Here is a 13,801-nt window from a genome sequence, read left to right on the forward strand (position 1 = left end):
TATTTTGATACATCTATAAGGGGACCTCTTCCCTACATGGAATTTTTCTGCACTCAGAAGCTCTCCAGGCTCCTCCTCCCAAGTTTTAGAAATGAGCAGTATTTCCTAACTTTAAAGCTTCCCTAGGACATGTAACCATTAATAACTGGTATAACAGAGAGGAAGTTTTCAAAAATTAAACACTGACTAATTTTCTGCAAAGTCTTTACTCGTGAATGAACAGTCTTTCCCTTTCACCATCATTCCCAGGACAAACATATACGTTTGATCAGGTATTGATAGTGATAAAGCTGAATTCCCTTTAAGAATTTGAAAAGCTAACAGGCAAAAGCTCATATGCAATGTTTAGTTATGCTGAGTCTTGTGAGAAGCTGGGAGACAACCCCTATAAACTCACCAGAACAAGGAACTCAGTCCCCAAAATACTTGGATACAATTCCTCTCAAACCTTTTCCTCAAAGACGACATTCTAAAAATAACAAGGCAATTAGGAGAAGAGGTTTGTCTCACCAATGGACTTACCTGTCATTTCCTCCTTATTGTGAGTTGAATGGTATGCAGGGCAGAGGCAAAAAGGTGTACATCAATTCTCGCGGTATTGAGTCAAAAAGGTCAGAGCTTCCACAGCATGGCAACAGCTTTTGCAGATGCCCACATCATGATAGTTGAAATAACACAGCCCAGCAAAGGTTAAAGCTGACAGGGCCAAAACGCCTGCCTTGGCAGTTTTCTGCAAAGCATCTCCAGGAACGTAGTCAGTTAACCATTTATCCAAGGCCCCAGTGACTATGGAGCATGAGGGCTGCAGCCAAGAAGTAGTCCATCGCAGAGCTGGGATTCAAATAAGCAGCTGGAATTAGGCCCAGGAGCAAAATACTGACCACCCTCTCACCAGTCCAGTGGAGAGATACAGCCTTGGAACCAGCATGGTGGTTGGGTGACAGGTGAATGTGCTGTGTTCTACACTGTCCTGGGGTAGGTTGGTCCTGAGACATAAGCAGGTCTGACCACTGGAATTCGGAGAAACGGAGCTTGGCCTCCTTGTGCACCACACAGGACACTCAGCCTCCAGAGATTCGCCATCTTTTATAGGTGTATGTTTCTTAAAGTGGGCTATTATTTCAAAGAACAGTGCCCTACGTAATTTTATATGGAAGAATGAAGAAAGTGATCATGGCAAGAAAATTAGAACTGTAAATTCCTTAAATGCAAGTTCAACACTTTGCATTTATCAGCCATCTTAATTTCTCATGTCCCTAATTTCCTTTTTGACCTCTTGGGAAATCTTTAGTTTCCCCCCTTGCATTCCTGGACTGAAGTCCAGCTCTCAGGCAACTGATGGCTTTCCACATTTCGGGACCCGCTCTGGGGACTCTGTGGGGCCCAGGCTTCTGCTGACTTAAGCCCGTGTCTAGTTCTTTCTAACCGGCTCATCTTCCCCTTGAAAAAACAAGGACATCCCCTCCCTTAGAGCAGTGTCCCGCTCACCACCCAGAGCTTGGCACAGAATATAGTCTAGGATAATTAACTGAATGAATGAACTGCTTTTCTAACCTCAGAACAATCCTTAAACTGCTGTAAGAGCTGAAGGGATCCTAGTTGATCTAGTCCAACCACCTCATTTTGCAAAATCCCTGACAGGAGCCAGCATTTGTTCAGGTCACTTGGTGAGTTAGATACGGAAGTAGGTGTGCATACTCATATCCTCGGGCCACTGTAGCAAAGCACCAAGAAATGGGTGGCATTAAACAACAGGAATTTATTCTCTCATGGTTCTGGAGGCTAGAAGTACAGAATCAAGGTGTGGCCAGGGCCATGCTCCTTCCAAAGGCTCTGGGGGAGGGTCTTTCCTTACCTCTTCCAGCTTCTGGTGGCCCCAAGAGTTCCTTGGCTTGGGAAAGACTAGCTTCAATCTCTGCCTGTCTTCACGTGGCCATCTTCCCTCTGTGCTGGGCGTCTTCGCATGGTGTTCTCCCCACCTATCTTCACATCTTCTTTGTATAAAAACACCAATTATATTGGATAAAAGGCCCACCCTACTCCAACATGACTTCATCTTAACTACATCTGCAACAACCCTATTTCCAGATGAGGTCATATTCTGAGGTAGCAGGAGTTCAGACTTGAACGTAGCTTTGGGGAGGGGACCCATTACCACCCGTAACAAGATGGAAAAAGGATTTTCTGTTTTCTAAACCTGGCCGGTTGGGTTGCCCACTTGTTTGCATGGTTGCCTTTCTGTCCCCTCCCCCCCCCCCCCCCAGGCTGGACAGCCTGGCTCCACCCAGCTCCCACCCCATGAAGACAGCTTGTCCAGCTTGCTGGGAGGAATACTTTAATATTACTGCTTAATGTCAGTTTGCATATTAAAAGAGGCTCTTAAAAAACCATAGATTCCTTTGAGAGCGAAATAAATGGAATAAGTGATTAAATGAGAGACAGAATTTCAAACTCAGTGAAAGGAGTGGGGGGAGATATTTGAGAAAGTGTCCTTCCTGGAACCCCTCCATCGCACTTTGTGAGTTTCCGCCCTCTCCTCATGAGCTCAGATGTGAAGGCAGGCATTTGGGGATAGAAATGCTGGCCCTCATCCAAGAGGATAGAGCTCCTCTTCTGCTTCCCATATGCCAGCACCCCCGTATCCCGGGGCTCCAGCAGTGGCTGGGAGGTTGGGAAAGCAGGTGGCGACAGAACATTCCCATAATGCCTGCCTTTGTGCTGTCATCTGTGGTCTGTGCCTTTCTTGCCCACATCCAATGGCCTGTTCCTCTCCAGTTGCCACATTGACCTGACCCGGCTCATGATGACAGGAGCCCAGGGTCACGGGTCTCTTTCTTGCCATGGAAGAACAAGAATGATGGTCTCACCCATTTAGGGTGACACAATCTTTTGGGCTGGAACGTGCTGTCTTTTCTTTTTTAAATTGAGACCACAGGCCTCTGTGGATAAGGACAGGCTGTCAGGTCACAATAGCCCTGTGGTGTTTATTTTAAAAGCCACGAGAATAAATCTGATTCATGCCTCTAATGATTCAGCCTTCCCCGTAATTGTGAGGGAGGAGAAGTTTTTCTCTACTTCCCCTTCCTTGCTCCTCTTTTCCCTTTAGCTGTCCTAAGGTCCCACCAGTCCTTCTAAAAGCCGTATCTCATGCCTGTGTGTTAACTGGTGTCATCCCTCCAAGGAGGCTTTGCACTATTAAAGAGCAAAGCAGAAAGAGGGACACAGAAGCACCAAGCACCTTTTGTGCAAAGAAGGCAATCTGGGGGGAGTGGGAGGGCTTCCGGTTAGTTCACCGCTAACTCTGCTCAGAATTGATGTAGGCAGTGGGCTTTGGTGTTGGGAGCCCAGGCTGCTAGCTAGAGGAGGGCCTAGAGATGGAGGCCCAGGGGCTGACAAGAGCCACGGGGAGCCCAGGGCCCAGGGGCTAGCCACATGGATGAGACCTAGGGAAACCATTACGTTCTTCCACCAAAACAAATTTCAAAGGCAGTGATAAGACAGAAAAGCTGGGTAATGACATGCCTGAGCTTCCTTTCATCTAAGCATCTGGATTCTCTTGAAAGCATTAATTACGTCTTCCTCCCTCTGGATAGAGAAGGAACCCTATGGTTGTCACCGTGGAAGGACATCTCAGCTCACTGGGAAAGCGGAGAGCAATGGACTCAAGCCAGGAGATGGGGTTCCAGCCTTGGCCTGTCAGCATGTGGTTCTCAGGCAAATTCCTTGACTGGAGTCTTAGTTTCATTATGCTACAAATGGGAGAAAGAGTAATAATACTAGTAATGATAATATTAACCTCTGTGAAACACTTCTGTGGAGCTGGGTATTGTGTGAGAGCTGCACCTGCCTTATCTCAGGAGGCTGGTACTACCATGGAACCCATTTTGCAGATGAGAACATCAAGTCCTGGAGAGAATGAATGGCTTTGGCGGTAAGTAGAGATGTTGGTGGGTGAACACAGGTCAGCTGAGGGCAAAGCAAGGGCTGATAGGCTGATATGAAAATCTAATGAGACAGTGTGTGGCAGAGTGCTCAAGCAGGTTCCACATTGCGTGGTAACAGAAGTGAGTGTCAGGACCAGAGTTCCAGGCCGGGGCTGCCATCCCACCTTCCACCCCAGGCTATAGGCTATTATTGTATCTCTGGGTCCAACTTTCTCAGGGATGGTGCTTGTGCAAGACTTAGATCTCCAGTGGCTTGATTCTGTGGGAGGAACAGCATAGAATGTTCTAGATTAAAACGTTTTGTTCCTTTCAAAACCCCCACACGGCTTCTGAATGCTTTAGTCCAGGAAAGCCAAACCATTCTAGCCTTCATCAATTCTGCACAAGCAATTGTCATAGTGAGATGATAATTGAAAAAAGACTATTCTCTGTGTGTTACTTTGTACCCCTTCCCAAAGCTTGAGCAACATTGTTAGATGGAGGAAAAAAAAACCTGGGGTAGGATATGAAGTGTCTTTTCCCCTTTTGGTGTTGAAAAGATGGCTGATTTTGTAATTAATGGTGTGCACTCTAAATTAGTGACATCAGGGTTGCATAGCATTCGCCTGAGTGCAGGTGAATAACCAGCCAGGAGAAAAGTCCCCATGGCCTGTCTCGCCCTCCAAGAGTCTTTTCTCGATTGTCCCCCCCAACTCCTCCCCCTACAAGTTTGCTGGGCACGGTGCTGGGTGCTGCAGTTGCGGGGCGGGGGGGGGGGGGGGGGAGGATGGGGAAACCCCCGCTGCAGGTGGAGAGCCCTAGGAGTCCACACTTGGCCAGTATTGACAGACGGGTGGAAGTATTGACAGAAGAGGTGAAGGGTACGCTAGGCAGGCATAGGAACACGGGATGCTGGGACACAGGACGGTGTCCCAGAGTCCAGCAGGTGAGGCTTGCGGCGCGCTTAGGTCCAGATCTAAAAGGTATCCTGGTAAGTCTCGTGAAATAGGTGGCGTGGCCTACTGGAGCGGGCGGTCCTTGAAGTCGCTGAAGCAAGGATGTGAACGGAGGGACCGGAGTCCTGTGTGGGCGGGCGCCCTCTGGCGGCTGTGGGGCAGTGCAGCGAGGCAGGGAGGAGGGGGCTGCTTCCCCAAGCCTGGGAGACAGACGGCAACGCACTGGCGACCCAGACGCATGTGTTCTTTTTAATCCTTGTCCAGCATTCTGCAAGAGAAGCTGCTGCCTATTGAATCATCCGTGTAGTTAGTGAGAATCTAAGACACGAAACAAGATTTCCTCAAAAGTAAGTTGTTTCATGATTGCTGTAAGGGTCCCAGCACAAACTGGAACAGAGGAATCATTCGTCAATGGATTGTTAGATCCTTTTATTTTATTCTTATTTTTATTTATTGGGGGGGGGGGAGATTGTTAAATCCTTTAAAAAAATTTTTTTTTAATGTTTATTTATTTTGAGAGAGAGGGAGACACAGAATTGGAAGCAGCTCCAGGCTCTGGGCTGTCAGCACAGAGCCCACCAGGGACTGGAACCCACCAGCCATGAGATCATGACCTGAGCTGAAGACTGAGCCACCCAGGCGCCCCTGTTAAATCCTTTTTAAAAGTATTGCTGCTGCTGTTCTTCACTTAGGGGTTCACCTGGTGACGGTAATGACAACAGCAAACACTTAGAGAACATTTACTACATGTCCTGCTGTGCTCTAGGAACTTTCAACAGGTCAGTGTGTTAATGTCTGCAACGACCTGTTATTATCTCCCATTTGTTGGTGAGGACATTAAATAAGCAGTTTGGCTCTGGAGCCCCCTCTCGGCTGCTGATCTGCTGTCTCATCACTTGACATGTCCAACGTGCCCAGCATTTAGTGGCACTGAGCTGCAGAGGGTTCTTTAGCCAGAAGATACACGTAAGAGCTTTGTGTACATGTGTATTTTTTGGAAGAGAGGGTCTTTGCTTTAGGCACTTTCTTGGTCTCAATCACTGAGTGGCAGTGTGACTTTGGGCAGGTGGCAGCCCCTCTTTGCCTCAGTTTCCTCATCTGTAGAATGAAGGAGGGGTGGTGAGCCCTGTGATCTCCATGACTTCTTGCAGTTCTGGTATCTGCTGCTCTGAGTTAGTCTGAGAAATATCTGAGCCCCAGGGACCATACATGGTCCAAGTGCTCTGCTGGGCCCTGGGCTACAGGGGAGTAAGACCGGCCTGTGCCTCCAAGAAGCTTGTGTTCCCCCACAGGGAAACAGCCATTAGGTCCAGTCTCCCTCCCTGACAGCTGGGGCTGGGAGAGGAAAGTTTGATGGGATAGCATCCTGGCTGACCATGAAGGCAGAGCCTCTCTTGGAACAGTGGTGGCACAGAGCCGAGAGTGCGGGACTCCTGTGCCCCAGGCTGCTGTGAGTGGAGTCCTACTCGTGAGGCCAGTGGGCTTCCTACTTAAGCCCTCAGGACAAAGATTCTGCCGTCTCTGCCTGACTCTGAGTTGTGATCTACCAGTGAGCACGGCCTCACTTCCTTCTGTCTGGTTTTCAGTATTAGCTCTTTCTCCAGAATCCAGTGTCATTTTAGGACCTTCTCATCCATCAGCCTGAGCCACCTGCCCCACCCTCAAGGTCACGCCTGAGCTCGTCATGACCCCAGGTTCAGACTCTGCCCTTCCCGTGTTCATCCATAGGCCCCCACTGGCCCTCCCTCACCCTCACAGAGCCCATCAGCCAGCAGGCCCCTCTGCTTCCCTCCCTGTTCAGTCTCTCTGCCCTTCACCTCTCAGTGCCATTCTTGACAACAAACGAGATGCCTCTGGCCCCTGCTCAGTTTAATTCCCTGCCAGGCCAACCACCACGGCAGTTCCCCTGACTCTACGGGTCCCGGGCTTTTCGGGCAGCCACAAGCCAGCAGCACGGGCACTGCATAGTCAGTGCCCACCAGCCGCCTGCCAGGCGGTGGTAGGGGTTTGTCTCGTGAGCACGCCCCCCCCCCCCCCGCCACTTACCCCTCAACGGTCTCTGCTCTCGGCACATCTCTAGCCTCCCTTCCGGGTCCCCCTGACTCCCGGCAGACAACCTCGCCTCCTGCTTCAGAAGGAACCAATAACCGGTCACCCCAAAGAAACTCACTCACAGTTCTGTAGCCACACTGCCCAGCCATCTGCACCTCACCCTTCACATGTCCCTTCTCTGCAGGGGCTCCAGTTGTAGTTTTTCTTAACGTAATACATTTATTTAACATTATCTGCAACGTGATTAAAAGGATGGCATGTGGTAGGCATTCTTCTGGGACTTACCTTTTTCACTTACTATGCATCGCTAAGACTCTTCCATTTGGTTGCATGTTTTTGCAATTCATTTGTATGAACTGCTCTGAAATGTTCTGTGTGGGAAAAGACCACAAAGGAATGATAAAAAATGGGATTCAGGATGGTGGTCACTTTCAGTGGGGGGTGGCCAAGGGCATGATGGGGAAGGAATACATAGTAAGTTATTGTCAATAGGCTAGTTCTTATGTAGGATGATAATTTCACAACTGTTTCCTATAATATTAATGTTAGTAAATAAATATCTCAGATATGTACCTAAGATGAGGATGTTCTATGAACTAAGACATGCAATTATTACTGTTATATATAATCTTGTTATAAAGTATATTAATCATAATCCTTATATATGCTCTTATGTGTATGCATGTATACATAATGTGTAATATATAACACACAGCATGTATTATGTACTATATACTAATAAAATATGTTAGTATATATACCATTGTTATGTATTATATAATAACATACTTTATTATTTTATGACATATTTAATCTTTAATAAAATAAAAAATATATTATCATATATGGTAATAAATTAAAACACTCATACTCCTTACCCCCCATACTGCTCCAGCTGTCACTGTTCTTTTTCCTTCCTTTTCAGAATCACATTGCCATCCTCCCTGTCTTCATTTCCCTATCTCGAACCTTCCTTCTCTTCTGACCCGCGTCATCCCTCTGAAGCAGGTCTTGCCAAGGTCACCGATGGCCTCCGTGTCACTGAATTCAATAGGCACTTTCAGGCTGCCTGTCAGCAGCTGCTGCCACTGTTGACGACTCCCACTTTCTCAGCACACTCTTCCCCTGGACCCCACGGACCACACTCTTTCGTTTCCCTCCTACCACGCTGGCTGCTCCTTCTCAGTCTCCTTTACCAGATCACCCTTCTTCCCCATGTCTTAGAGTCTCCTCAAAACTTCATTTAAGGCTCTTTTCTTACTCTCTCCCTTCATCCATTTCCTCACTGCATCATCCTCATCTGTCCCCCAAGCCGGGTCATTGGTGACATGTCCAGCCAGACATCTCTTTTGAGCTCTAGATTCAAACGTCTGACAACTTGGATGTCTCGGAGCTCTGCAACGTAGTGTGCCAAAACAAAGCTCACGCCCTCCTCCAGCCGGATCCTTCTCCCATGTTCCCTGTCTCAGCATGGGCAAATGATCCAGCTGGGCCAGTGGTGGCCACCCCTGGCCCTAGTAAGTGGCCCTGGAGTGCGCATGGGGCCTCAGTCAGGCCAATCGGAGCCCTTCCTGAGATTTCTTGGGTGCATCTCAGGGAGCAGACTCCCTTGTCTCTTGGATTATGAAGCTGAGGGGGTATGAGATATGAGATGGAGTGTCCTGATGAAAACCTATCTGCAGCAGAGAAAATGATGAGTCTAAGCAAAGTTGAGTCCTGCGGCTTTAAGCGCTGGTTCCTGTCCCCAAGGCTCTTGCCCCTATTCCTGCACTGCTTCCTTTGGTTTGTTGAGCACCTCCACATCTATCCAGTAAACCAAACTTTTTGTTTAAGCTAGTTTCTGGTAAGACCCAGGGGTCCTTGCAGAATGAAGAAACCAAGACCTTATAAGCTCTCCCTGTGTCTCGATCATTAGGATAGACTAAAGTGTGAGTGACTTAGATCTGTTGCTTGGCAAGAATGAGTAGGCTTCTAAGGAATGTGGCTAGTATCCCAGGCCCAGCAAAGACCCTAGGAGCTGGTGGGGCTGAGGCTGGATGATCCACTGGACCCGGCTCCCCCAGCCTCTGGTGGAGTCTTTTGGGAAGAAGTGACTGCCTCAAGGCTTGATCTCTGTGGGGATTGGGCCAGTGTCAGAGAAGCACTATAGCTGTAGGCAAGTGTCCCTCAGGCCATGTGTGATCCATTTCCACAGCCAAGCAGAGCTTCACTGACAGGCACAATGGCAGAAGTGGGTTCGTGTTACTGTCTGGTTATCTTCCTAGTGTTTGAATGCCAGACTTCAGACCCAGTCTCCCCAGCCTGGGTGTTAGGACAATTCTAGAGGCAGCTGGGGAAGGCCTCAGGAGGGGAAAGCCGACCTTTCTGCAAAAATGGTCCCATGTAGACTGAACAATCAGTGGGATGATCACATCTGCACCCCAAGGTGAGTTGTGGGTCATGGGTGATATTAATAGACAGTACAGTGAGGCTGCAGGCCCAGAGCTAGAGGCCAGGTCAGCAGATGCCATTGCCAGTATGGCACTAAGGAGCATGGAGATGTGGAGGCTGGAATTAGAGACCTGCAGTTTCTCCCAGAAGGAGCCTGTGTTTGGGAGAGGCCTAAAGGATAAGATGAAGGTGCCTCCCTGCATGTCACCAGGAAATAATCACACAAAAATGCAATCTCTGGAAAATAAGCTATAATCCTGAGCCAGATCACCCCTGGGGGATCTGATAAAATCAGTTATCTGGCCCTACAAAGGGGAGAGGCATATGGGTAGTGAACTAACCAACAGTCCAGTGCTGTTTCCTGTCTGCACTCACCATGTTTCAGTAGCCATGAATGAGAGGGAGAGAATGGAAATGCTCACCATTCTGGTTTCAACACCGCAAGAGGGTTCCTTGTCTCACTGCATTTTGGCATCACCGGAAGAAACTCATGCGGTTGTTTAGATCCAGTGAAGGCAAAAGACAGCTTGGTTTCTTTCAGCCCTCATGAACCTGGCAAATCAACCTACCATCTTAGACCAGGTCTTGTCAAGTGTTTATCTTCCCTTGTTGTAGCCAAACACTTCTCACCCAAGCCCATGGTGAGTGTCCATTTTATGGTTAATGGGAATAAGGATATTGTGCTGTCTTCTCAGGAACGTTACAGACAGTAGCCACTGCTTCCTGGCCCCTCCCAAGGGCTTTGGGAAAAAATACTGCCCTTAGACCTGAACAAGAGGGGCCCCTGCCTTGAGTCCTGTACTATAGAAGATCCTGCCCTGATGCTTGCTCCAGCCACACTCTCCATGGGGGTGGAGTCAGCAGGGCCAAGGGAGAGAGACAGAGTGCGAGTGGAGCGGGGGCGGGGAGGGGGGGGTGTTGCAGAGAGAGGGAGACACAGAATCTGAAGCAGACTCCAGGCTCTGAGCTGTCACCACAGAGCTTGATGCGGGGCTCAGATTCATGGATTGTGAGATCATGACCTGAGCTAAAGTCAGATGTTTAACCGACTGAGCCACCCAGGTGCACTAAAACTTTTTGATGTTTAGATATATGGTATGTGAGCTTCCAAGTATATCCTGGGCCTGCACTTCCAAAGGTTCAGAGTGGTTATGTCGGTCAGGGGTGACCTTTGTTATATGCTGAGACTGTACGAGGCAAAAATCCATCTCTAGAGAGGAGCCTCCTGCTGCTTGCTCTGAAGTCAGGGTCTTTTGCGCAGATAAAACAATGGAGGCTGAGATAATCTATTTCAAGTTCATTTAGAATAAGGCCAAGGGTGAGTATGAGAGAGAGAGACAGAGAGAGAGAGAGAGACAGAGACAGAGACAGAGAGAGAATGTGTGGGTGGATGTGTTGGTTGTATGTGGGGGTGTGCATGAGAGGACTATGCGTGTGTGTGGGGATGTGTGTGGGTGTGTGTCTGGGAGTGTGTGTGGATATGTCTGTACATGCATTAGGTTTAAGAATAGTAGAGGCTGACCTTTAGAAGCCCAAAGGAGTGAAGATTTTATGGTGTCCTTCACTGTACAATTGAAAAATAAAATAGTCTTAATCATCAAAATTAGACCCCCAAATTGGGATTTTCCATACCGATTATTTTCTCATTTTGCAGCTGAGGGAACTGTAGTTTAGAGATGTTAAATGACTTGTCCAAGGGCACAGGGTCAGGATTCAGTCCAAGCAGTGTGGCTCCAGAGCTCTAGAACCCAGTTCACTATCATGCATGGCCTCTTGGCCAGAACAGATCTCGGTGAGCTGGGGCCAGTGGGCCAGCTCCCCAAAAGATGGGGAATCTGGAAACCAGGCAGAGAGTACTGAGTATTAGGTAAGTGTTAAGAGCTGCTCAGAAATCAGGTTGTTAGGTCTTGGGTAAGGAGGCTCACTGCTCATCCTTGATCCCGTTGCTGGTGACAAAAAGAGGTCGAGTTCCACGACAGCACTGCTGGGGTGTATCTGTCAGAAAATGGAAGAGTACTGCTTGGGACTGTTTCTGCAAAGTGGTAGCAGAGAAGAGAAATGTCACCTCCTGGTGGTCATCTTTAGTAGTGGCAGCAGGAGGCATAGCAGCCTTAGCTTTGGGGTTGGTGGTTAAGGCAGGGAAACTTTGTTGTGTCCTCCATGGACAATCATTTCCAAGTGCTGTAAAAATCATTATTTCATATATTTTATCCGTTTGGGGGGTATTTATTTTAGCAGGATGGTAAAAATGGTTTCTGTTATTCCATCTTAGCTGGATTCCTATTGATTTCTTTTTTATGGTTATTTTTCTGTTCCATGATATGGAAGCTATATAGTCTTTTAATAAAAATCATCTTTACATTTTTATAAATCATCTCTATGTTTACAACTTTATATGTAAGTGAACCATTATTCCTATAGTAACAATTTAAAAGATGAAATGATTACATCTTTCTCTCATCAGTAATGATAAGTCTAGCATAGTCTACCTCTCTGCTGTTCTAGATGTGTATGTATTTCAATAGCTACTTTTTAAACAATTGCTTTAAGTTTGTTAAATTAATAATGCAAAACTAGACTTCGCTACAAATTTGTGACTTAATTGCTTACTACCATTTTTTAATTCAGTGTTTTCCTCATTTGTGAATTATTTACTTACATTGATTTCCCAATCAGCAGGATGCATGACTGGCTAATTTTTTTCAAGTGATGGGCTTGGGATCTTTCCATGTCTAAACATATCTTTATGTTCTCCTCATTCATCAACAATATTCAACCTGCTGCTGACTATGCCTCATTTTAAAATGTGGCATTGTTTTTCATCACCAAAAAATGTTTTCTTGATTTGAAGTGCTCCCTTTTCATGACTGGCTGGTGCTTTCTGACAAATGGATATTAACAGAGATATTCTTAGCCTTCCTCCTGCTTCTTGCAGTAACTCTGCTTCATTGAGGAGCATGTCTTCCAGTTTGTCAGAATGGCCTCCTTCTTTTGAACTATTAAATCAATAGTTTTAAACTATTACCACATTATTTTTCTCCATGCTGATTCTTGATAGAGTGAGATCTCTATCAGATTACGTGTGGTTCCTGTCAGAGATGTGTGGATCTGTGTCCAAAGGCCCAAAGGAAGAAAAAAGGAAAGATTTCTACTTTTCTAATGGTTACATTTTGCCGGATTATGGTTAGGTGGCAGCCGTGGCATCCACAATAACTTGGCTGAAAATTTCCTTTTGCATATTTATTAGGGTAGGCAGCATTACCTAGGGTCATGGCACCCCTCTCTGATGCTTGTCAGGATCCTGGTGCTCAAGCATCCCCCTTCTCACCTCCTCATTTAGACCTTGCAAACAGGGCTCCACAGTGTGAACCCTGGCACCCTGCTCACGCTCTGAGGTCAGGCCTGGAGCCCACCGCATTTCCCCAGTGTCCACGGTCGCCCCTCGCTGCTTTCATCCAGCTCCGGGTGGAAGCTGGCGCCCCCTGCCCGGCCTTTCCACTTCCTGTCCAGGTGGTGCTCCTTTCACGCACAGGGAATTGTGGGTCGCTGGGCCCTAGGCCTTCTCTCCCCTGCTGGGCATACTCTGAAGAAATCCCTCAGCGTTTCTGGAAGGTGGAGGGCGTTCTGTTTCCATGTTTGTATGCCTCAGGTCTGCAGTGGACATTGAGGACGTGAGGAAGAGGAGCTCCCCTTGATGGCTTGCACCACCACTGTCAGCTGCAGCAAGCTCTATAAGATGGTGTGGGCACACTGGCTGTGCTTCTTGGCCTGAGTGGTGCGCACAGCTGTGTGTCACATGGCATGCAGGTGGTCTCCTTGGGGACTTCAGGAGAGAAGACACTGATGGCCTTGGGGCAGGGCTGTGCTAGGTCCATAGGAACCCGTGGGAGCTTTGGGTATAAGAGGCAGCACTGGGGACACAGGCCCACCAGGAAGTAGTGGGCCTGGGAGTGACGATGGGGATGGGGAGATTTGCTCAGGACACTTGGTTGGTTAGTGGGAAGTGGTGGAAAGATTAAGGGCTTGCTTACCTAGAAGACCTCGGTTTGAATTTGGGCTTCACCACATACAAACCTGTGGCCCATGAAAACCTCATTTCAGAGCCGGCTCCTCATCTGTAAAGTAGGTAATAATAGGACTGCCTTTTGGGTTTTATGGGGTTTAAATGAGGTGCTACATGTGAGACACAATGCCTGACCTATATGTGTGTGGACCTTCAACAAATCCTGGGCTCCTTATGTAAGTAGAGAGGAGCAGGGATGGGGCGAATGGTCTCTTTCATCTTTCTCTTCCCTAGGATCTCTATTCCCCTTTCACCCTCTGGGTGACCTCTCAGCTCTCCCCAGCCCACTGATTCTGGCCTGACACTTCTTTGCATTCCAGCCCATGAATCTGCAACCCATGGGGACCATCCACATGTTTTTGTATCCCTCTCCTGTA

The 13,801-nt window shown here is 47.8% G+C and overlaps 1 pseudogene; it reads right to left on the reverse strand.

The window, feature by feature from the left end:
• Positions 1-595: 595 nt before the first annotated feature.
• Positions 596-1,098, reverse strand: LOC122466993 (annotated as a pseudogene).
• Positions 1,099-13,801: the final 12,703 nt, after the last annotated feature.

The sequence above is a fragment of the Prionailurus bengalensis genome, chromosome A3 (assembly GCF_016509475.1).
Source record: "Prionailurus bengalensis isolate Pbe53 chromosome A3, Fcat_Pben_1.1_paternal_pri, whole genome shotgun sequence".
NCBI classification, from domain to species: Eukaryota; Metazoa; Chordata; class Mammalia; order Carnivora; family Felidae; genus Prionailurus; species Prionailurus bengalensis.